This window comes from Schistocerca gregaria, chromosome 1, assembly GCF_023897955.1.
Source record: "Schistocerca gregaria isolate iqSchGreg1 chromosome 1, iqSchGreg1.2, whole genome shotgun sequence".
Classification (NCBI taxonomy): Eukaryota; Metazoa; Arthropoda; class Insecta; order Orthoptera; family Acrididae; genus Schistocerca; species Schistocerca gregaria.
The window spans coordinates 181,920,156-181,945,404 of record NC_064920.1 but is presented as its reverse complement, the minus strand read 5'-3'; positions in this window follow the sequence as shown (position 1 = coordinate 181,945,404).

Genomic DNA, 25,249 nt, shown 5'->3' with positions numbered 1-25,249 from the left:
GCCGAATTGCTCAACACGTGGGGCGTGAGGTCTCCACAGTACATCGATGTTGTCGCCAGTGGTCGGCGGAAGGTGCACGTGCCCGTCGACCTGGGACCGGACCGCAGCGACGCACGGATGCACGCCAAGACCTTAGGATCCTACGCAGTGCCGTAGGGGACCGCACCGCCACTTCTCAGCAAATTAGGGACACTGTTGCTGCTGGGGTATCGGCGAGGACCATTCGCAACCGTCTCCATGAAGCTGGGCTACGGTCCCGCACACCGTTAGGCCGTCTTCCGCTCACGCCCCAACATCGTGCAGCCCGCCTCCAGTGGTGTCGCGACAGGCGTGAATGGAGGGACGAATGAAGACGTGTCGTCTTCAGCGATGAGAGTCGCTTTTGCCTTGGTGCCAATGATGGTCGTATGCGTGTTTGGCGCCGTGCAGGTGAGCGCCACAATTAGGAGTGCATACGACCGAGGCACACAGGGCCAACACCCGGCATCATGGTGTGGGGAGCGATCTCCTACACTGGCCGTACACCTCTGGTGATCGTCGAGGGGACACTGAATAGTGCACGGTACATCCAAACCGTCATCGAACCCATCGTTCTACCATTCCTAGACCGGCAAGGGAAGTTGCTGTTCCAACAGGACAATGTACGTCCGCATGTATCCCGTGCCACCCAACGTGCTCTAGAAGGTGTAAGTCAACTACCCTGGCCAGCAAGATCTCCGGATCTGTCCCCCATTGAGCATGTTTGGGACTGGATGAAGCGTCGTCTCACGCGGTCTGCACGTCCAGCACGAACGCTGGTCCAACTGAGGCGCCAGGTGGAAACGGTATGGCAAGCCGTTCCACAGGAGTACATCCAGCATCTCTACGATCGTCTCCATGGGAGAATAGCAGCCTGCATTGCTGCGAAAGGTGGATATACACTGTACTAGTGCCGACATTGTGCATGCTCTGTTGCCTGTGTCTATGTGCCTGTGGTTCTGTAAGTGTGATCATGTGATGTATCTGACCCCAGGAATGTGTCAATAAAGTTTCCCCTTCCTGGGACAATGAATTCACGGTGTTCTTATTTCAATTTTCAGGAGTGTAATTTACAATCATTTAACAAAAATGTTTACATCGCAGAATAAATAAAAACGAAAACCTACTGATGATGGCACTGTGGTGCCGAAACATGTTTGTATACTGAGGAAAACGGTGTTTTGCATAACTGGTGGACCTCACATCCAACAATTTTAACTGGAAGCACGACCAATACAAGATGAACAGGTAATCGCGACTGGTGCTGGGACATTTCCAGTAGAAGTATCTGTTTAGTAATAAGTCTTTCGACTATATTGGTATCCTTAATTAAAGTGGTGTCCATATCAAACACCCCCACCCACTCCAGGCACTTAAACATCGGAGAACACATCCAACAATCAGGTCAACTTTATTCAACAGCCAGTCATCAACATCTACAGCATTAAGCGAGGGAAATACTGATGTTAAATTAGAGCAAGTTTGTCAGCGTGTCGCTGTGTACAGCCTGTTTCTGGGAGAATGGCTCAGTAAGAAGATCGAGCCGTTGTCGGACTCTTGAAGACACTGAATTCCGTATAACATTGATCTGTCCAGATGAAATTTAACACGCAATATATTCTGTTCGGTATACTTTACAGCACGTACCGATGTACAAGGTCAACATAATAACAAACACACATGAACGGTACCTGATCTACGTTCTTACCTACATTTGGTACAGCAGGGCAGACATTTCTTGGGCTTCTTTTTCTGACGCCAGGATAGAGGTTTCGGCGCTGTTGTCTTACTGTCCTTTAAAACATATTCTTAAACAGATTTTTCAGTTTCGGTTTCGGGTCAACATGAACAATCCTCAGATCTGTAGACAACAGTAAAATAACTGATTCCTTCGGTTGCAAGAGTGACCTGTGCAAGTGTCAGCAAAATCTACATGCTGCATCTCAGGATGTAGATGTAAATTTCACTGATAGTTGGACTGACTATTCTTGTGATCTATTTAGTAACCATAGTCGTAGTCCCATTTAGGTTGTTAATTTTTATTTTTTGGGGATTGGGTTTCGATCAGATCTACAATCCTTGATGACTGTAGTAACAGCTGGCGTGGAGCAGGTCCGTCCGTGCTGGTGTACAGGACACCATTCACGGCAGTGTTCTCGCTTAGAGCAGTGTCCTCCACGACAGCATGGTCGGGCCCGCTCCACGCTTCCGATTCCTACAATCACCGAGGAATGTAGGTATAATGATTATTTCTTCAGAAGATCAAAGTCGGACATCTAAAAATGAAAAGTAACAAATGCGACCACCACTGTCTGCACCCAATAAGTTATCATACTAATAAATCGCTTTTACCTGGAAGACTGTTCCAAAAAGTTCAGCTATTAACTGCTGTCTACAAATCTGAGGATGGTTCATGTTAAGCTGAAACCTTTCTTTTTTCAAAAAAAAAAAAAAAAAAAATTAATGCAATCAAGACGGACAATAAAAATATTTCTTTTAAAATCAATGATTGCGGACTTCCATGAAGAACATTATGTCGATTTCTTATTATCTGATCAAGTTCCAAGCGTTACTTCATTGATGTCCTATTCGAAGACTTTTTCCACCAAAGCTATGGAGTTTTATTGCAAAAATAAACAAACTCTTAATATGGCAGCTTTAAAAATTAAAAATTGCTACCATGCCATAAAAAATTCGCCACATTGTTGTGCACAACTTAAATCACATGTGGATGTGTTTACCAGTTACGGAGATATTTTGGGTCTCAGGTGCTTCATAGTGTTTTTTAATGTTCATTAATTTTATAAAGCAATTTCTTCCGCTCCGAGATGGTTGCCGGTACCATAAGGCATAGTGTCGGCCGATAACAGGCTCACCCCTCGCATGATATAGAAGGTTGCTGTGGAAGTGATCGATATGGTGGGGCAAGTATCCAGGAGATGTTACCGTAGGATAGGTAAAATCAAAGGTGCTGTGGCCGCACACTTTGGACATCTTAGCGCCTACTGCATTGGCATCCCACTTTACGTCGAACCATCACTGGATGCCCGCATCACAGGGCTTATAGTCACCAGAAAACTAGGTCGTCTGTGTTGTCAAAACAAAGACTTACTGGTAGCCACAACACAACACACCACCAGGTCTCCACCAACGGTCGTTAGGGACGGCTAACCGTTCGCGGAGACTGCAGAACAGCATCACCAGAGGTCGCAGCTAGCCTAGGAACTACTTTGCTGCGCCAGGCACGTGATCGCAAACAGTTGGGGCAAATAAATCCGCCAACCGGCTTTGTAAGACGGCACAGTACCGGTAACAGGTAGTTCGACTCACCGCTCGGAAGAAAAAAAAAGGTTCAAATGGCTCTGACCACTATGGGACTTAACATCTTAGGTCATCAGTCCCCTAGAACTTAGAATTACTTAAACCTAACTAACCTAAGGACATCACACACATCCATGCCCGAGGCAGGATTCGAACCTGCGACCGTAGCAGTCCCACGGTTCCGGACTTCAACGCCTAGAACCGCAAGACCACCGAGGCCGGCCGCTCGGAAGAATACAGAGCTGCTGCCACGGCCGAACGCCTCTTCTAGTTGGCCGATCTCTTGGTTTAGTCGACGAACGTCTTGACGTTGTAGAACTGTTTGTGTTCGCTCACCGCTAAGAACTGCAATACGAAAATAGTAAGGAATGACGAGATACGTCTGAAGTTCTCCAAGAAACTGCGGTAAGAAGCAGCTCAATAGGCAGTTCAATTGAAGAGCTGTGGACATCTGTGAAAAGCGCATCACAGACGCTGGAAAGAAAAATATAGGTACAAAGAACGTAACTGCGAAGAAACTATGGGTAACAGAAAAACAGTTGAGTTGACTGATGAAAGAAGGAAATACAAAAATGTCCACGAAAATTCAGAAACATGGAAATACTAGTAACGAAATAAATAGGAAGTACAGGGAAGATAAGGCAAAATGGCTGCATAAAAATGGGAAGACGTCCAAAAAAGCATGATCGTTGGAAGGAAAGGTTCAGCATATAGGAAAGTCAAAACAACCTTCGGTTACAATAAAAGCAAGCGTGGTAACATTAAGAGTTCAGTGGTACTTCCACTGTTAATTGTGTAGGAGAGAGCGGATAGGTGGAAAGAGGGCACTGAAGGCCTCTATGAGAGGGAAAACTTGACTGATGACATGATAGAAGAAAAAACAGGAGTCGACAGGGGAGAGACAGGGTACCCAGTATTAGAATCAGAATGTAAAAGAGCCTTGGAAGACATAAGATCAAATAAGGGAGAAGGGATAATAACATTCCATCGGAATTTCGAAAATCGTTGAGGGGAAGTGGCAACAAAACGAATATTCACGTCGACTAAACCGGTGTCAATATGGATTCAACAAAAGGGAAGTGTATAGACGATGCGGTTGATAGAGCTCTTCAGATTGTAGAAAGTTCAACAACGAAGTATACACTCACGCTCATGATTGACATCGCAGGCGAATTCGAAAATCTTCGGTGGCCCGCGCTGTTCGCACGCCTCGAAATCTCAGTCTCCAAATATCTGTATGAGAGCTTTGTAGATCATTGTAGTGGACGTATGGTCTAGTGGCTTGTGGGGTTGGAATCTTAGTATTGAACCCTTATTACATCTGTTAGACGGGGAAGGTGTTGTAGAAGGTGTTGTCGCATACGCAGATGCCATCATTATGGTTGTTTCTGTAGACTCCAGGAGGAGACTGGTGTGCTTGCTCAGATGCAGCACTGGCGCAAGAGCAACAAACTGATTATAGTAATTCATAAAACCACATACATACTTCTGAAGGGAAGACTTTCTCTTACCAAAAATCCTTCCCTGAGACTTGACGGAATACCGGAAGAGTACAGCAATGTTTGTAGATATTTAGGAATTCTTCTGGACGAGAAATGAAACTTTCTAGAACATGTAAAATCTGTTATTCAAAAAGCGGCCAAAATTGTGCATAAGACTGCTCTTGCTGGCACTGCTGACTATAAATTAGCGTTGCATGTGGTGTGGTCATATCACGAAGCTATCTTCAAGTCCAATGTGGGCTTCGCTGACAGTGTCTGGGCTCATCGTCTTAGACTAGACAACTAAAGAACAATACTGTGACGAATTCAGCGGAGCGTATTTCTGAGTCTCACCGGTGCCATTCGCCCTACACCTCGGGACATGTCCGATGGATGTCGTCGTACGTTACGGGGCAGCGCTGTATTGTTTGGAGCGTGAGCAATATGATCGAATGTACGAGATCAAAGGAATGCGTATTACTGATAAAAGATATTTAGAATCTTCGAAGCTAGATGAATGGTAGTCTGACTGGGACACTAGGAACACTACAAGGTGCATTTGCAGCATATTCCCAAGGGTGAGTAACCGGTTCAGACGGAGCGACATTGCTCCAGCTCGGGGTATCGTGTACCTAACAGGCTGAGGTTGTAATATTATTGGGATTTCCGTAGTATGAAAACTGTGAGTACCCTTGGAAAGGCATTCACCTATCTGTATATTAAATGATCAACTTATGAGATGAGACCTATTCTTTGAAAGACATTTGTTTTATATAATTTACGTAACTGTAAAGATGCGCATCTAGCGCGGAAGCTATTACATCGATTGCGCAGTCAAAGAAACATTTTAACAGAAGCTGAACTGAACGTTCCGCTTCGATCTAAATAAAAGATGAGAGTAGAAACTTTTGTAGATCTTCAGATTTTATCGTACTTCTGCTTGTAATGTGAAAGCGCAAAGAAGGTCGTATTTAAGCCATAAAAGTGAGCGGTCTTGCTAGCGTGCAGACAACAGTTATTAATTAATAAAATTCGAGTAATTTATGCTTGATACTGTAAACCGGCAAGTTATTGTTATGCGGGATGTTGAACGGTACAAGAATTGTCTAGACGGAAGGAGAAAAGTAATGACTGTAATTTGTGACAAAAACGTGAACCAAGAAGGTAGCACAGGACAGGATGAAATCTGATCGCCCCATACAGTTAGAAAAGTACTTATGTAAGTTATACTGTTTATAAATAAGCCCTAATTGCTTGTGATAATTGTTGAATATATTTAGTGTTTACCAGATATTTTATTCTATTCTTCTCCTTTATATTTTTTTTTATCTCAATGTCATATTATTTTTCTAAATGTCTAACAGGCTTTACTACAGCAGAGAATACTGCGGCATCCTGGTCGTATACAGAAGGTCGCTCCTTGTCTTCTATACAACTCATAGCTGCCCCATTTATTAATGATTTCATTTACAAATGCAAATTTTTTATTGTTCATTGTTAAAGGTGCCTTAGGTAATTATAAAATTCATACTGATTACGTAAAGAAATCCGGGTTGTTCTTTTTATTTATTTATTTATTGTTCCGTGGGACCAAATTAAGGAGAAGTCTCCATGGTCATGGAACAAGTCAATACATGAAATTAAACACGATATTAGAAACAGATAAAATGAAATATAAAAAACATATTCAGGTGACAAGTAAGTTTAAATAAAGAAAATCAACAATCTAACACAGGAATTTGCTTAATTTTTTAGATCTTCCAGCAGCTACTCGACAGAATAGAAGGAGTGAGCCATGAGGAAACTCTTCAGTTTAGACTTAAAAGAGTTTGGGCAACTGCTAAGATTTTTGAGTTCTTGTGGTAGCTTATTGAAAATGGGTGCAACAGAATACTGCACTCCTTTCTGCACAAGAGTCAAGGAAGTGCATTCCACATGCAGATCAGATTTCTGCCTAGTATTAAGTGAGTGAAAGCTGCAAACTCTTGGGAATAGGCTAATATTGCAAACAACAAACGACATCAAAGAAAATATATACTGTGAGGGCAATGTCAGAATTCCCAGACTATTGAATAGGGGTCGACAAGAGGTTCTTGAACTTACACCACATATAGCTCGAACAGCCCGTTTTTGTGCCAAAAATACCCTTTTTGAATCAGAAGAATTACCCCAAAAAATAATACCATACGACATAAGCGTATAAAAATATGCGAAATACACTACTTTTCGTGTTGAAGTGTCACTTATTTCAGATACTGTTCTAACGGTAAATAAAGCAGCATTTAGTTTCTGAACAAGATCCTGGACATGGGCTTTCCACAACAGCTTACTATCTATCCGAACGCCTAGGAACTTGAACTGTTCCCTCTCGTTTATAATATGCCCATTCTGTCTGATCAAAATATCGGTTCTAGTTGAATTGTGAGTTAGAAACTGTAAAAACTGAGTCTTACTGTGATTTAACTTCAAATTATTTTCTACAAGCCACGAACTTATTTCATGAACTACATTATTTGATACTGTTTCAGTATTACACACAAGATCCTTCACTACCAAGCTGGTGTCATCAGCAAACAGAAATATTTTTGAATCACCTGTAATACTAGAAGGCATATCACTTATATAAATAAGAAAGAGCAGTGGCCCCTGCATCAACCCTTGGGGAACGCCCCACTTAACAGTGCCCCATTGGGACTGAATATCACTACCACTGTCAATATTGCGGAGAATTACCTTCTGCTTTCTGTTCTTAAAGTAAGAGTCGAACCAATTGTAAGCTACTCCCCTTTCTCCATAATGGTCCAACTTCTGTAGTAATATTTTGTGGTCAACACAGTCAAAAGCCTTCGTTAAATCAAAGAAAACTCCTAGCGTTCGCAACCTTTTATTTAATCCGCCCAAAACGTCACAGAGAAAAGAACATATAGCATTTTCAGTTGTTAAACCATTTCTAGAACCAAACTGAACATTTGACAGCAAATTATGTGAATTTAAATGCTCCAGTAACCTTGTATATACAACCTTCTCGATAACTTTACCAAACACCGATGACATAGAAATAGGTCTATAATTGTCAATATTATCCCTGTCTCCCTTTTTATAAAGTGGCTTCACTATCGAGTACTCTAATCGGTCAGGAAACCGACCACTCCTAAAGGAAAAGTTACAGATATGGCTAAATACTGGGCTAACATACATACAACAATACTTCAGTATTCTGCTAGATACCCCGTCATATCCGTCTTTTCCAAATAATAGAAGCCTTTGCGTAATCAAAAAACTAGCCTCCTACTGACAACGATCAGGAGCCGACCAGAAGGCGGACGTCTTCGATCGCTTTCGTGTTTCCTGCGGCAAAGCTGTGCCAAACTGGGAGCACGACATTCTAGTTTGAAACAGTTATAGTTAGTCGGCAAACGTCGAGTCTTTCCAAGACTGTCAGTAACATATTTAGGAATCTAAAATGGAAGCTATTCATTTGGAATTTCAGTTAATTCCCTTTATTTTATGTTATTTTGTAATTGGTTCTTATTTTTCAAAGGTTCTGTTTTGTTTCTACATATTTTCTGTTAATGATTTACTGCTACATACACAATATCAAACATTGTACGTCACCACGATTAACGAATATGTACAACCTGTTTAAAGTTTGCAGATAACAGAGCAAAAATTCGTAGCAATAAATAGTCTTGAACTGAAATGAATTGAAATTCTAGTCCTTGGACAGTTCATTAATTACTGATGCATCTGCGTTATATGGCAGTGGGAACTGGTATTCCTCAGCATCGTCGAGCAAATATTTTGTTACTAAAGTGTTATACGTACCTTCTTCTTCACGATGTAAGATCATTTGTCTACTCTGCCCTTCCTGAGTCTCTTCACAGTATCACACAGTATTCCGCGTGTTCACCAACTTCCATGTACTTTCGGAGTGCCAAAATTAACAGTGTTTTAGGTCTATAGCCGCGCTGCAAGTTTTACTTTTGCTGCCTCCCCGCTACTGGTGCCCCGGACCTAGCAGTATGTTCCTCGCAGCGCCCTGGATCTCGCATCAAGCCAATGAACCACACTATGCTGCTCTCGCCTAGGAGAAACTGTAGCACCCACTCAGTTCCAACAAACTGTAAAAATAAATGGAAGCCCTTTTGCAAACATTTTCTCGCTTTCACCCCCCCCCCCCCCCCACACACACACACACACACGCGCACAAAAAATGCAAGGGAAATTGTTTGTCACTTACTATATTTCTGATGTTGATTTGGTAAAAGTTCCATTTCAGACGTGAGATAATTTATTTATTCACTATAACTGACTAGATTGGCCAGAAAGTTATCAGAAATTATCGGTGTATACTACTGAAGGGGACTATAAAATTTTGTTGTTGTACGGCACGTAGTCCGGGAGGCATGGCGAGCTGAATACTGAGTAGCGCGAAAAATCAGCTTCCTTAGACATTTAATATTTTCTCTATTTCAGTAGCATATAATTTTCATTTAATTAAAAAAAGTGTCGTAAGGTAGTTATTGTGTCACTCTATCATGTACAGTTGTCAAATTACAAAAGCTTCTACGTTTTTACGCGCACCGTTCATCTCCTAGGAAAACGTTTCACGCAGCGCCATGAGGTCCTCATCGGGCAGTGGAAGATGTAAACGTGCTCCGCAGGACGTTGCGAGACATATCCGCAATTAAAAAAAAAAAAAAAAATCTGACAAGGGGCCCGTTGAGCGCAAGGTCGCAAACTGACTATGATGTTTACGGCATTCAACGCCCCACATAATGCCTACCATGAAGCGTCAATACTGGCTGCTAATGGCAATAGGGGGCGGGGCTGGAGGTAACCAATGGTGAGCACAGCAAGAAGCTACGGTGTGCAGTTGAACTGCTCAGTCGACGAGTAACTCACAACAGTCTACAGTGCGAGCGCAGAGGATACATAACAGAGCAATGACAACGACAAACGCCGGCCGGAGTGGCCGAGCGGTTCTAGGCACTACAGTCTGGAACCACTCGACCGCTACCGTCGCAGGTTTGAATCCTGCCTCGGGCATGGATGTGTGTGATGTCCTTAGGTTAGTTAGGTTTAAGTAGTTCTAAGTTCTAGGGGACTGGTGACCTCAGATGCCCTCAGAACCATTTGAACCATTTTTGAACAACGACAAACGAAGGAAATAATATTGCGTTGTATCTATAGCAAGGGTTGCCAAAGTTGAAATGTCGTCACAAAAGAACCCAAGGAATTTCGCTGAGCGAGAAAGAAGTGGCAGGTGAAATATTAGCGTTTCTGCAACATGAGTAAGTGAGGTGTGTGGCGTCAGATGCGCTGGACTGTGCGGACAATGTACATGAGGAGTACGGTGACGACGATACGTGCTTAACAAGTGTAAGTGATACTGAAACAAGTGTCGAGTCATGCAGTTCATCATCCTTGTCGGACAACCAGCCACAAATCACGTCTCCAGTCAAACGTAGTATAGGACAATCGTTGTCCAAAGAGCCGGGTTCTAAACATACACTCCTGGAAATGGAAAAAAGAACACATTGACACCGGTGTGTCAGACCCACCATACTTGCTCCGGACACTGCGAGAGGGCTGTACAAACAATGATCACACGCACGGCACAGCGGACACACCAGGAACTGCGGTGTTGGCCGTCGAATGGCGCTAGCTGCGCAGCATTTGTGCACCGCCGCCGTCAGTGTCAGCCAGTTTGCCGTGGCATACGGAGCTCCATCGCAGTCTTTAACACTGGTAGCATGCCGCGACAGCGTGGACGTGAACCGCAAGTGCAGTTGACGGACTTTGAGCGAGGGCGTATAGTGGGCATGCGGGAGGCCGGGTGGACGTACGGCCGAATTGCTCAACACGTGGGGCGTGAGGTCTCCACAGTACATCGATGTTGTCGCCAGTCGTCGGCGGAAGGTGCACGTGCCCGTCGACCTGGGACCGGACCGCAGCGACGCACGGATGCACGCCAAGACCGTAGGATCCTACGCAGTGCCGTAGGGGACCGCACCGCCACTTCCCAGCAAATTAGGGACACTGTTGCTCCTGGGGTATCGGCGAGGACCATTCGCAACCGTCTCCATGAAGCTGGGCTACGGTCCCGCACACCGTTAGGCCGTCTTCCGCTCACGCCCCAACATCGTGCAGCCCGCCTCCAGTGGTGTCGCGACTGGCGTGAATGGAGGGCCTTGGTGCCAATGATGGTCGTATGCGTGTTTGGCGCAGTGCAGGTGAGCGCCACAATCAGGACTGCATACGACCGAGGCACACAGGGCCAACACCCGGCATCATGGTGTGGGGAGCGATCTCCTACACTGGCCGTACACCTCTGGTGATCGTCGAGGGGACACTGAATAGTGCACGGTACATCCAAACCGTCATCGAACCCATCGTTCTACCATTGCTAGACCGGCAAGGGAACTTGCTATTCCAACAGGACAATGCACGTTCGCATGTATCCCGTGTCACCCAACGTGCTCTAGAAGGTGTAAGTCAACTACCCTGGCCAGTAAGATCTCCGGATCTGTCCCCCATTGAGCATGTTCGGGACTGGATGAAGCGTCATCTCACGCGGTCTGCACGTCCAGCACGAACGCTGGTCCAACTGAGGCGCCAGGTGGAAATGGCATGGCAAGCCGTTCCACAGGACTACATCCAGCATCTCTACGATCGTCTCCATGGGAGAATAGCAGCCTGCATTGCTGCGAAAGGTGGATATACACTGTACTAGTGCCGACATTGTGCATGCTCTGTTGCCTGTGTCTATGTGCCTGTGGTTCTGTCAGTGTGATCATGTGACGTATCTGACCCCAGGAATGTGTCAATAAAGTTTCCCCTTCCTGGGACAATGAATTCACGGTGTTCTTATTTCAATTTCCAGGAGTGTAATTACGTGCATGGAAGATCATCCGCAGCAAAGTAAAAAAAAAAAGAACAGATTTCGAATAAGTCCACAGCAGTATGAGAGTGTAGTGCATAAGAAAAGCTATGGATATTCTAGGGGGACAAGTGCAGTTGTTATAAAAACGTTTCTTGGACGCACGATGCAGTTTACAGACGTGCATGATAGTCACATCAAGTTATGCACACCAGATTGTGTGCGACATAGTTTACAATTATTTCGAGGGAGGCAGTGGGTGGTTGCACTATTTGAAACAGTGCTACATAATAATGAGAGGTAAGATAACGAAATTTCACACTGAGTGTCGACTTGACGATGTGCAGGCAGCTCCGAAATGGGCCCGAAAATTTGTAGATGAGAGAAACAAAGGTATCCCATGGTTCAATAATGAGTTTGTTTTGAGCTCGGACCAAACGAGATTTTAAGAGGAATTGCATATGACAGGAGCCCTGGAAGTCAGTGATACCAAGAGAGTTGTATCCAGACCAACTAGATCAGTGCCTTAAAGCATTAATACACAATTTTTGTGACTGTTAATTTGGACCGTAATTTGGATAGAAAGTTATTTATTGTACTGTGAGAAGTTGGATGTGCTCTGCCACCAACAATTCTTTCTCGTGTGCATAATCTTGTAGGGGCGGAAGGAATATTTGCGTCACAGCAAGCAATACTGGGAAAACGGCCGTAAGAGAACTACGACTACCGTATGACCACTGCTTTTGGCCAATAGCTGGTCAAAATAACTTGCTTTTGCTAGATTTCTGGTCTGCTTAGAGCAAACTATTCCTCCTGAAAAGTGTGTGACATTGCAGAACATATTGCCTGGAAGCACTGGACAACTTCACCCTCTGGATGTTTGTTTTTTCCTTGCCTACAAACCATTTATCTAACTGTCTGCAGTTAAGCCTTAAAGGATAGCCAGTTTCACGATAAGCTGCACGACAGACTATACCGCATTCGTTTGCTTGCTGTCAAATCTCATTAGCACTCGTCACACCATTACACCAATAGGATTCTATACACATTCTTTAAGAGTGCATACCTAGCTGTACGTCTTGCATGGTCTGTAACTCCCAAGGAATGCTCGCCTTCGATCTTGATGATGCGAACCTTAGTCATCACTGTGGAGTGCCATTTTTCATTCGATGTTCACGGTGCAAGCTAATGGTTTGTTTTGAACATTTCTTTAGTGTGAACGATGTCCATTTTGTGAAGTGTAATAGCACTCCGTCTGCAGACCACAAGTGGTCCATCGGGACCATCCGACCGCCGTGTCATCCTCACTGAGGATGCGGATTGGAGGGGTGTGGGGTCAACATACATCTCTCCCGGTCGTTATGGTGGTTGTCTTTGACCGGAGCCGCTAGTATTCGGACGAGTAGCTCCTCAGTTGGCATCACGAAGCTGAGTGCACCCCGAAAAATGGCAACAGCGCGTGGCGGCCCGGATGATCACCTATCCAAGTGCCGGCCACGCCCAACAGCGCTTAACTTCGGTGATCTGACGGGAACCGGAGTATCCACTGCGGCAAGTCCGTTGCGAAGTGTAATAGAAGGTGACAATTATTGAACTATATGAAAAAAGACGTGAATTAGTTACATACTACGGCGTGCACACGCTTTAGTCACAAGGTAAACGTCACTACAGATATTCGAATTTAGGTTACGACATGTTACATATGCCTGCCGTCATTGGTTATGATATGGCGCAGACGAATAACGAAATTCTGCATGACCCGCTGAAGTGTTGGAAGATCGATGCTGTCGATGACCTCCTGAATGGCTGTTTTCAACTCAGTAATGGTTTCGGGGCTATTGCTGTACACCTTGCCCCACAAAAAGCAGTCGCGTGTGTTCATACTCCTGGACGTTAGTCTCTTGCTGCGATGTCGTCGAACCGGCCGTTGCGGCCGAACGGTTCTAGGCGCTTCGGTCTGGAACCGCGCGACGGCTACGCTCGTAAGTTCCAATCCTGCCTCAGGCATGGATGTGTGTGATGTCCTTAGGTTAGTTAGGTTTAAGTAGTTCTAAGTTCTAGGGGACTGATGACCTCAGATATTAAGTCCCTTAGTGCTCAGAGCCATTTGAACCATTTGATCTCGTCGAGCTCCGTCTTGCATGAACCACATCTTGTCGAAATCAGAGTCACTTTGGATAATGGAGATGAAATCATGTTCCGAAACCTTCACGTACCGTTTGGTAGTCACTTTTCCATCAAGGAGTGCCGCACCGATTATTCCGTGAGTGTACATTACACACCACCCAGTCACCTGTTGAGGGTGAAGAGGCTTGTCGATAGCCAAATGCAGATTCTCAGTCCTCCAAATGCGCCAATTTGGCTTATTGGCGCACTCTGCACTTGCAGAGGCAACGGAAAAAGCATGCGAAGTTAAGAAGAACGCGAAATCCCGATTGGCTAAAATTTACAGACTTCAATGCGAGATGCCTTTAATAGGTTCCACAACGAAACATTGTCTGGAAATTCTGGTCGTATGTGAAGTACACAAGCGGCAAGACACTGTCAATACCTTCGCTGCGCAGTGCCGATGGTACTGTTATCGACGACTGTGCCGCTAAAGCAGAGTTATTGAACGCAGGGAAGACGAATGGAATATTCCAGAATTTGAAACACGAAGAGCTGCTAGCATGAGTTTCTTAGAAGTAGATACCTTAGGGGTTGCGAAGCAACTCAAATCGCTTGATACGGGCAAGTCTTCAGGTCCAGATTGTATACCGATTAGGTTCCTTTCAGATTACGCTGATACAATAGCTCCCTACTTAGCAATCATATTCAACCGCTCGCTCACCGATCTGTACCTACAGATCGGAAAATTGCGCAGGCCGCACCAGTGTTTAAGAAGGGTAGTAGGAGTAATCCATCGAACTACAGACCTATATCCTTGACGTCGGTTTGCAGTATGGTTTTGGAGCATATACTGTATTCAAACATTATGAATTACCTCGAAGGAAACGATCTATTGATACGTAATCAACATGGTTTCAGAAAACATCGTTCTTGTGCAACGCAGCTAGCTCTTTATTCGCACGAAGTAATGGCCGCTATCGACAGGGAATCTCAGGTTGATTCCGCATTTCTGGGTTTCCGGAAAGCTTTTGACTCCGTTCCTCACAAGCGACTTCTAATCAAGCTGCGGGCCTATGGGGTATCGTCTCAGTTGTGCGACTGGATTCGTGATTTCCTGTCAGGAAGGTCGCAGTTCGTAGTAATAGACGGCAAATCATCGAGTAAAATTGAAGTGATATCAGGTGTTCCCCAGGTTGGCTTGTTCAAATGGCTCTGAGCACTATGCCACTTAACTTCTGAGGTCATCAGTTTCCTAGAACTTAGAACTAATTAAACCTAACTAACCTAAGAACATCACACACATCCATGCCCGATGCATGATTCGAATCTGCGACCGTAGCGGTCGCTCGGCTCCGGACTTTAGTGCCTAGACCCGCAGGCCACTCCGGCCAGCTGCTCCCCAGGAAAGCGTCCTGAGACCTCTGCTGTTCCTGATCTATATAAATGACCTGGGTGAAAATCTGAGCAGTTCTCGTAGGTTGTTCGCAGATGATGCTGTAATTTACCGTCTAGTAAGGTCATCTGAAGACCAGTATCAGTTGCAAAGCGATTTAGAAAAGATTGCTGTATGGTGTGGCAGGTGGCAGTTGACGCTAAATAACGAAAAGTGTGAGGTGATCCACATGAGCTCCAAAAGAAATCCGTTGGAATTCGATTACTCGATAAATAGTACAATTCTCAAGGCTGTCAATTCAACTAAGCACCAGGGTGTTAACATTACGAACAACTTCAGTTGGAAAGACCTCATTGATAATATTTTGGGGAAGGCGAGCCAAAGGTTGCGTTTCATTGGCAGGACATTTAGAAGATGCAACAAGTCCACTAAAGAGACAGCTTACACTACACTGGTTCGTCCTTTGTTAGAATATTGCTGCACGGTGTGGGATCCTTACCAGGTGGGATTGACGGAGGACATCGAAAGGGTGCAAAAAAGGGCAGTTCGTTTTGTATTATCAATGTAATAGGGGAGAGAGTGTGGCAGATATGAAACGCGAGTTGGGATGGAAGTCATTAAAGCAAAGACGCCAGCAACTTTCTCTTCCGAATGTGAAAATATTTTGTTGAGCCCAACCTACATAGGTAGGAATGATCATCAAAATAAAATAAGAGAAATCAGAGTTCGAACAGAAAAGTTTAGGTGTTCGTTTTTCCCGTGCGCTGTTCGGGAGTGGAATGGTAGGTAGTATGATTGTGGTTCGATGAACCCTCTGCCAAGCACTTAAATGTGAATTGCAGAGTAATCATGTAGATGTAGATGTAGATGCACTTCCCGAACACTCATTTTCTGTCGCCCTCTTGATGCACATGGTGAGTCCTTAGGAGCTAATATGTTTCCTGTACTTGGTAACACATCACTTTCAAATGAGCCTTACTAAAGACTGAACTTGTGACCTCCGACTCAAGAGGTTCCTTGTGAGCGCTCATATACTCCAGGCAGAGCGCCGTCGCGCCGAGTGCACCAGATGACGTCACGGCAGCATGCCTCGCTGGCGCTGGTGTCTGGCCCCTTCTGCCCCGACACCGCATAGCGCCACGCTGCGGCCCGGCGCCGACGTCACGCGCGCCTCTGCTCGGTACGTGCCGGCCGCACCTCCATTACGGACACGCCCCCGGGCCGCTCATTTCTCGTCATTAGGCCTCAAATATCTATATTTATATCCTCTTCCCCGGCCGAGAGTGCTGACGCTAATACGATAGCGGGAAATAAGCTATTAATTTACGAGCACTGCATTAGTGGCCGGCGGCGCGGTAACGAGGTCCGATCTGGGCAGCGGCGAAATTCGCAGCCGTTCCCCGGCTTCACCCCCCTCGCTGTTGTTCTACCTGACAGGCAGTGCCATCCGGAGAAAATTGGACGCGTGTGTAATATCTCTTTGTTCTGTTTGGAGCCGCTGAAGCTATCTTCTCAATACGTGTGAGGAGATTAGATGAGAGGTCTTCAGCTCTCGTACGAATGAGATAAGGCAGAAAATGTACGTGTCAGGTCTCGACATAGACTGAAATCTTACTCGTATAATTTCCTGCTATTCAGGCCATTACTTTTCCATATCGTTAAGAACAGACGAAAGATAGAATTGCGCCACAGGTGTCGGTGTCTGTGCTATCGATTATTTGCCACAATGTGTTGTTTTTAGAAGGCTACACTTTTTTCCAATCACACGAATCTATTGCAGTCATAGTTATTTTACTTAGTCATCAGGCTCGGATAAATAATTTCTGCTTCATGTTCGACTGTATTGTTGGTAATTACCTTTGATAGGTGTCATTGAAAGCCTTGTCGACACCCAAAAGAATTTCCAGACCGGAATACCTGCACGCCGAATTAAAGCATCAGAAGCAGACTTTCTAAAAAAGAAGTAAATGCAGTTCTATGACGGAATGCCAACAGACCGAAAGAAAGGATGAAAAACAGCGGTGAAGTCTTTCTCCCTTTTATTAAAAAAATAGAAAAAAGAGAAATAACATTGATTAGATCGGTAAGATTTTAGAGAAACATAAAGTCAGACAGGTTTTTTTAGACCAACAAAGATAATGTGCCAAGACCTCAATTCTGTAAGGGATAACGCAATCTTCTGCCTTGGGGAATGGAGGGAGGGTTATATAAAATACCGTTTAAACTGGAACTGCAAAGAGAAGCTTGAATACACACCTCAAGGAACACGGAAGTCTTTTCCGAAGGAAGATTAGGGTTTAGTGTCCTGTCGACATCGATGTCATAAGAGACATATTATTTGCCGTGTAGAGAAAGTAGACAAATCAACTGTAGCAGGGCATGTTATTCACTCAGGAAATTGATGATGATTTTATTTACAAATGATCCACGGCTATACAGAGAAGCCATCGAAATTTTTAAACGTGGGGGACTACTTCAACGGAAGAAAAGAAGCCATGAAACTTAGCGATATATGGGCAGTAGCTCCATGAAACTTCGCGATGTATGGCAGTACCTCTACAGACCACGTAGATGAATTGTATCTTTGAAGATGACAGTTCGATTGTTCAGTCTTTATCTTTGACACGCATTATCTGTGCGATTTTGTATAAACTTCTACGAGTCCCTTTTTCACGGTATGCCGCTGCAACCGACGTCTGAGCCGTCAGTCAACAAGAGTCTGCGAAACCAGGAGCACTTCGGATGTCCAGCGTACCTCGGAGTGAAACGTCAGCAACTATAAAACTTCATGGACCTCGACCTTATAATCTGAAAGAATAACTAGCGGTTAACTCAACCTCTCGTGAAAACCTTCATCGAGTGACTCTTCATACCTATGGTCTATCATCAATAATGCTGTAGAAGAGCGAGGCATTAATTCACCTCTCTCGTTTGGTGTTGCACGAAAATCCTAAGGTAACTGGTTTGAATCGTGGTTGTGTAACACCTCGTCTGTAATTAGCTGGCAAGAGAAGTGGGATTCGTTTTTTGGAGAGGGGGCGGCTTATACTTCATAAACTCTGGTAATAGCTAAACAAAGCAGACGGAGATGTGTCCAGGAGAGAGCTGCAGATTTGCCTTCCAAGAAAAGAGATCAGAATGACTGGAATTCCATGTAGCATCAACTGTACAAATAAACAGACAGTACATAATTAAATAATATAAGAGCATATGAAGTCTTGGGACTCAACAGTTTTTGTTCACTAGGAGACATATGCTGGACTCTTAATAAGACGGCAGTAAAAATCGCGAAGTACACTGTGTTGAGCATATCTGATGTATGTTGAGGAGTAACAGGACTTACGACTTCTGTGAACACCAGAACTGTCGTTCGCAAGAGCAACCAAAGGATTCAAGAAGAACATTACGCCCCACGCCGTGGCGCAGTATTAGGTTTTTCCTCGGGTCATGGAGGTACAAGTGTAAAATCATTGCAGATAAACGGAAACTGTAGAAATACGCGATTATACTCTGCAGTCCAGTCTGGGTATTTCTAAAGCAATCACACAAACGCTACGTCATCACAGGATTCAGCAAACCAAGCCGAACCCATTTTGACCACCTGTCTAAAGTATAATCGAGTTACAAACTAAACAGTTTAGTTGGGTTTAAGTAGTTCTAAGTCTAGGGGACTGATGACCTCAGATGTTAAGTCCCATAGAGCTAGCGGTTGTATATGTTAAGTATGGAGTTATTGCAGCAGCGTACTCTAAAAGGAACCTAACTGGTATAGAGTCTGGACCGGAAGACTTGCTTTGATTAATTGATTTAAGTTATGGGGGTAAGACTAAGGAAAAATCAAGGCACGTTCACAGGATTTGTCGACCTGGAAAAGCGTTCGACAGTGTCAAATGGTGCAAGATTTTCAAATTTCTGAGAAGACAAAAGGTAACCTACAGGAAAAGACAGGTACTATGCAATATGTACATGATCCAAGAGGGAACAAAAGAGAAGGAGATCAAGAACGAAGTGGTAAGATTGAAAAGGGTGTAAGACGGGGATGTTGTCTTTTGCCACTACTGTTCAATCTAAAAATCGAAGAAGTAAGGACAGAAATAAATGGAAGATACAAGATTGGAATTAAAATTAAAGGTGAAAGGATATCAGTGATACGATTCGCTGATCGTATTGCTATCCTCACAGAAAGTAAAAAAAGTATTACATGATGTGATGAATGGAAGGAACAGAATGTGGACTGAGAGTAAATCGAAGAAAGAGATTGGTAATGAGAAGCAGCAGAAATGAGAATAGCGAAACACTTAACATCGGGTTTGACGGTCACGAAGTGGATGAAGTTAAGGGATTCTACTACCGAGGCAGCGAAATAACCAATGACGGACAGAGCAAGGAGGACACCAAAAACAGATTAGCACTAGCAAAAAGGTTATTCCTGGACAAGAGAAATCTGCTATTGTCAGACATACATCTTAATTTGACGAAGAAATTTCTGAGAATGTACGTTTGCACCACGTGAAAGTGAAAATCGAAACTAAAGAGAATCGAAGCACTTGAGATATGGCGATACAGACGAATGTTGAAAATTAGATGGAATGAGAAGGTTCTCCGGATAATTGGCGAGGAAAGGATTATGTTGAAAACGTTGAGGAGAAGGATAGGTCATCTATTAAAACATTAGCGAATAACTTCCATATTATTAGGAGGTGCAGAACATAAAGACTGTAGGCAGAGATTGGAATATGTCAAGAAAATAATAGAGGATGTAGCTTGCAAGGGCTACCCTGAGATGAAAAGGTCGGCACAGGAGAGGAATTCGTGGCGGACTGCATCAAACCAGTCACAAGACTGAGAAAAAAATGGATATTAGGTAACCACAATCTGCGCTAATTGTTACTTTTTATTTAGTCACATCTGCTTTATAGAGGGAAACACAGTTTTACACTACTGGACATTAAAATTGCTACACCACGAAGATGACGTGTTACAGGCGCGAAATTTAACCGACAGGAAGAAGATGCTGTGATATTGCAAATGATTAGCTTTTCAGAGCATTCACACAAGGTTGGCGCCGGTGGTGACCGATTTCTCATACACAAACAGCAGTTGACCGGCGTTGCCTGGTAAAACGTTGTTGTGATGCCTCGTGTAAAGAGGAGAAATGCGTACCATCACGTTTCTGATTTTGATAAAGGTCGGATTATAACCTATTGCGATTGCGGTTTATCGTATCGCGACATTGTTGTTCGCGTTGGTCGAGATACAATAGCTGTTAGCATAATATGGAATCAGTGGGTTCAAGAGGGTAATACGGAACGCTGTGTTGGATCCCAATGGCCTCGTATCACTAGCAGTCGAGATGACAGGCATCTTATCCGCATGGCTGTAACGGATCGTGCATCCACGTCTCGCTCTCTGAGTCAACAGATGGGGACGTTTGCAGGACAACAACCATCTGCACGAACAGTTCGACGATATTTGCAGCAGCATTGACTATCACCTCGGAGACCATGGCTGCGGTTACCCTTGACGCTGCATCACAGACAGAAGCGCCTGCGATGGTGTACTCAACGACGAACCTGGGTGCACGAATGGCAAAACGTCATTTTTTCGGATGAATCCAGGTTCTGTTTAAGCACCGTGATGGTCGCATAGGTGTTTGGCGACATCGCGCTGAACGCACATTGGAAGCCTGTATTCGTCATCGCCATACTGGCGTATCACCCGGCGTGATGGTGTGGGGTGCCTTTGGTTACACATCTCGGTCACCTCTTGTTTGCATTGACGGCACTTTCAACAGTGGACGTTATATTTCAGATGTGTCACGACCCGTGGTGCAACCCTTCATTCGATCCCCGCGAAACCCTACATTTCAGCAGGATAATGCACGACCGCATGTTGCAGGTCCTGTATGGGCCTTTCTGGATACAGAAAATGTTCGACTGCTGCCCTGGCCAGCACATCCTTCAGATCTCTCACCAATTGAAAACGTCTGGTCAATGGTGGCCGAGCAACTGGCTCGTCACAATACGCCAGTCACTACTCTTGATGAACTGTGGAATCGTGTTGAAGCTGCATGGGCAGCTGTACCTGCACACGCCATCCAAGCTCTGTTTGACTCGATGCCCAGGTGTATCAAGGCCGTTATTACGGCCAGAGGTGGTTGTTCTGGGTTCTGATTTCTCAGGATCTATGCACCCAAATTGCGTGAAAATGTAATCACATGTCAGTTCTAGTATAATATATTTGCCCAATGAATACCCGTTTATCATCTGCATTTCTTCTTGGTGTAGCAGTTTTAATGGCCAGTAGTGCAGTTATTCGTGTGAATTACTGAAAGACAATACCGTGATGGCACATGGTATTCCACTTGGGCAGCCATTCAGAACGCTGATTCGGATCACGAGATCTGGAGATGAGGTACCTGCCAAAAACACTAAAGCACCCAGAAGAATGTCAATGTAACTTCGCATACACCATCAGCGGGTATGTAAATGAACAGAACTGCAGTTCTCTGTGACATCTATAACAGCCCCTGAGTACTTCGGCGTTGTGATCATTGTGAACGATATGGAGATGTAAACTGAGGGTGGGGAGGGGAAGAAAGGAAAGAGAGAAGCTCACGCCGTCGAGAGATTGTGCAGAATCAGCGACGAAGAACGAAAATTTGTACCGGACCGGGATTCGAGCGCGGGACATCCTCCATACTAGGCAGGTGCGGTAACCATTGCGCCATCGGGGACACAGCGTTATCGCATCTGCACGGACTGTCTCGGCATACCTCACGGCCATTCTACATTCCCATTGAGCGCCCCCTATCAGCAGCCCTTGTCCATTTCCTCCATATTCGCTCTCTTGAGATTCCCACATGAGGTCGGACGTTCTTGTGCATCCACACTGGAGGAGGTGAATCCATTGCCCAGCCAGGCCAATCAGATTCTATGAATGTCTGGTGTCTGTTCTTTCGGACTTGTACGGAGATGCCGTGTACTAGTGTCAGAGCTATCAGAGGATGAAAGCGACCTCAACATAAGTCTCCGTTTGGTCGGCTGGTCGAATCGTACAAAATCCAGATTTTTGGGAGACTCAGATGTGGCAGTAAATCTCTGTTGGACCACACGGGATCGTGAGGGCAGGCGCAGTTGTCAAGACTCTGGTCGACCATGTCTGATCATCACAACGGAGGATCGACTTATTGTGTACTAACCAGATCATAGCACCATCACATCTGCGAACAAGAAATGGACTCACTGCAGTATTCTGTGTCAGCCGACACCACTGGACGGAGACTAATTGCAGCCGGACTAGGGAATAATGTTCCATGCGTAGGCTGCCGTAACCTCCGCAACACAAACAGCTGCGTTTGGAATGGTGCCCTGAGCAGGAATCGTGGACTGTTGATGAATGGCGTCGCACTGCGTTTATCGATGAATCGCGCTTCTACACTGTCCCGGACGAGAGACATGAAATCCTTCTCTTCCAGTGTTTAGAAGAAGCATTTTTAAAACGAAGAAACCGCACAACATTACTAAGTCAAAATATTTTACTGTGTACACGACCGGTTTCGGAACACCGAAAGTTCCATCATCTGGTGTAAAAATTAAAATCACTTAACCATCCTCGCCCCAATGTTGTCATGGAGCCCGAAGCTCCGTGTCAGAAGGATGAAAGGGACAGAAATTCAACAAAAATCGTTCCACAGACCACTTCTAAAAGCAACGGCACACAGCTGATAAATTGTGCGCAGCATGTACAGCCGTCCATCGATACGGCCATTCAGCTTCCTACAGGCTCACAATGCGACCGTGTTCAAATGGCTGAAGCTGTTCAACAGGAGTACACACTCGTCGGTGGGGCGTGGTTGTATCCTAGAATGACTGTTGCGAGTCAAAACTTTGGATGCACTGGCAGGCCTTCTGATCGCCATCTGATCTTAGATGGCCGTGACTAACGAATTACTAACAATGAAACCTCTCAGTATCCGAGTATTATACTCTGGTGCTACTGAAAACAGTTGTTGAGGGTGTCACATTTTTTCCGGCAGTTTAATAAAAAAGTACCGGTGACTCTGGTAAGGCAAGCAGCACACTGAGGCTGTTCGCTAACGACGCTGCCGTCTATAGGAAAGTATCTTCTCGGGATGATCGCAAAGAAATGGAGAGGAGTTTTAACGCGTTTCCCAGCCACTACATCGTGAGTTGGGATTCAAATGGTTCAAATGGCTCTGAGCACTGTGCGACTTAGCTTCTGAGGTCATCAGTCGCCTAGAACTTAGAACTAATTAAACCTAACTAACCTAAGGACAGGATTCGAACCTGCGACAGTAGCGGTCGCGCGGTTCCAGACTGAAGCGCCTAGAACAGCATGGCCACTGCGGCCGACCAACTGACAACAATGGACTTATACGTAAGCCTGGTTACAGCATGACGTTGTAATACATTTAAAATACGGAGTATAACGTAGGACCTTATCACCCTATTCCTGGTTGAATAAATCGACGGATTTTGAGAGATTTATACCAAATAAATTAGTGAGAGATGGAACTGATCCCTCAGGGTGTACACAACAACTCCGATATAAGTTCCAGAAGCAACGAAAGAAGTATGGCAAATTTGAAGAACGCAAAGGCTGGAAGATTGACGAACTTTCACTGAAGATCAAAAATTAGCATTTACTACAATCCGAAATGTTTTAATAGTTTCCACAACGACAGTCTCTCTCAAAAACTGGCCGTAAACCATATAGATTCTGGTCGTATGTAAAGTACACCAACAGCAAGACAATGAATATCTTCACAGCACGATCGCGATGGTAATGTTACCGATGTCAGTGGCACAAAAGCGTAGTTGCTAAAAACGGTTTCCCGAAACTCTGTCATCAATGAAGGCGACGAAAATGTTCCAGAATTTAGATCAAGAACAGATGCCAACATGACTTAGCTCAAAAGTAGATATCCTCGATGTAGTGAATCCACTTAAATCACTTAACAAAGGCAAGTCATTCAGTCCAGACTGTATACAAACTAGCTTGCATTCAGAGTATGCTGATATAATACCTCTATAACCATATTAGCACTCATACGGTCGTACAACCGCTCGTTCGAGGAAAGATCCGTACCCAAAGACTGGAAAACTGCACAGGTCACGCCGGTATTCGAGAAAGAAAATAAGAGTAACCATCTGAATTACAAACCATTATCACTGATGTCCATTTTCAGTAGGATTTTGGAACATACACTGACAGTATTTTCAAACATTGTGAATTAAGTCGATCAAAACGATCTGTTGACACATAACACGCATTCCGAAAGTGTCGGTCTTCTGAAACACAAGAAGTGATGAGTACTCTACCCAGCGGATCTCAGATTTATTCAGTTTTTCTAAATTTACGGAAAGCTTTTGATAGCGTTCGTCACAAGCGACTACTAATCAAATTGCGTTCTATGATTGAATGGAAGCAAGACTGAAGAGGACTCGAGACACATTCATAGGTTTTGTCGACCTGGAAAAAGAGTTCGACAATGTAAAATGAGGGAAGATGTTCGAAATTATAAAAAAAAGGTTAAGCCATACTGGAAGACGGGTATTTACTTTACAATATGTACAAGAACCAACAGGGAACAATAAGCCTGAAAGACCAAGACCGAAGTGCTCGAATTAAAAAGCGGATAAGACAGTGAAGTAGTCTTCCAGCCCCATTGTTCAATCTGTACATCGAAGAAGCAGAGGGGGAAATAAAAGGAAGGTTCAAGAGTGGGAGTAAAATTCAAAGTGAAATGATGTCAATGATACGATTCGTTGGTGACATTGCTATCCTCATTGAAAGTGAAGAAGAATTACAGGACATGTTGAATGGAATAAATGTGTTCAGAACATGGATTGATAGTTAATCGAAGAAAGACCAAGGTAATGAGAAGTAGCAGAAATGAGAACAGTGAAATAGTTAACATTACAATTGGGGATTACGAAGTAGGCGAAGTTAAGAAAATCTGCTACCTAAGCAGCAAAATAGCTTGATACGGACGGAGCAGGGAGGACATAAAAAGCAGAC